The sequence below is a fragment of the Crocuta crocuta genome, unplaced genomic scaffold (genome assembly GCF_008692635.1).
Source record: "Crocuta crocuta isolate KB4526 unplaced genomic scaffold, BGI_CrCroc_1.0 scaffold139, whole genome shotgun sequence".
NCBI classification, from domain to species: domain Eukaryota; kingdom Metazoa; phylum Chordata; class Mammalia; order Carnivora; family Hyaenidae; genus Crocuta; species Crocuta crocuta.
In genome coordinates, this window is record NW_027533258.1 from 10,901,702 (window position 1) to 10,902,394 (window position 693).

A 693-nucleotide genomic window follows, 5' to 3' on the forward strand; every position below is an offset into this window, starting at 1 on the left:
CCATGGGGGCCCCCATGTGACCTCCCTGCTCACAAGGCGACCCCCCCCCCAACTGCGGCAACGGCCATCCCAGCCCTGACGGCGTGCACGGATTTCCTGTCTAGGGACTCGCTCCGAAGCAGCTGTTACTCTCACCCGTTTGAGGACCGCGCACGGATGGGGTTCTGTCATCCACTTCACCCGTCTGCCTTCCAACCCAGTGCCGCCCTCCCCGTCCCCAAAGGTGCCCCCGGGAGTCCCCGTGCTGCCATCCGGGCTCTCCGACGCCCTCCTCCCGGGTCAGCCCCAGTCCCCTCTGCGCCCGGCTCCTCTGGCGAGCAAGGCAGCTGCAGACCGTCGGCCCTGCTCTCCCCCCCCCTGCGCCCTCCCCTGGGCTGGCCGCGCGGACGCCCTGCAGGAACGGACCCTCCACGTGCTCCCGTCCACGTCTCTCCAGGTCCACCCTTCCCCCCGGGGCCCAGCCGTCCACAGGGCACCGTGTGGATGCAGGTATCCCACACAGGCACGTGGCCGTCACTGTAGATTCTTCCTTTTCCTCTGCTCACTGAATGTGTGGCCGTCAGTCTGTCACCGTGACGCATGCAGACTCGGGCTCTGCCCTGACCGACCTCACATTCCCCAGACGCGGACTGTGACCTCAATACGCACGGCACAGAAAAGCTGCCTCTGAAGACGGGACGTGAAGTCAGGGTC

At 67.0% G+C, this 693-nt stretch overlaps 1 protein-coding gene across 1 annotated transcript in view; it reads right to left on the reverse strand.

The window, feature by feature from the left end:
* NUP88 (nucleoporin 88) overlaps nucleotides 1-693 on the reverse strand; it is a 24,710-nt gene that overhangs the window by 3,772 nt on the left and 20,245 nt on the right. The gene's annotated exons all lie outside the window — the stretch shown is intronic.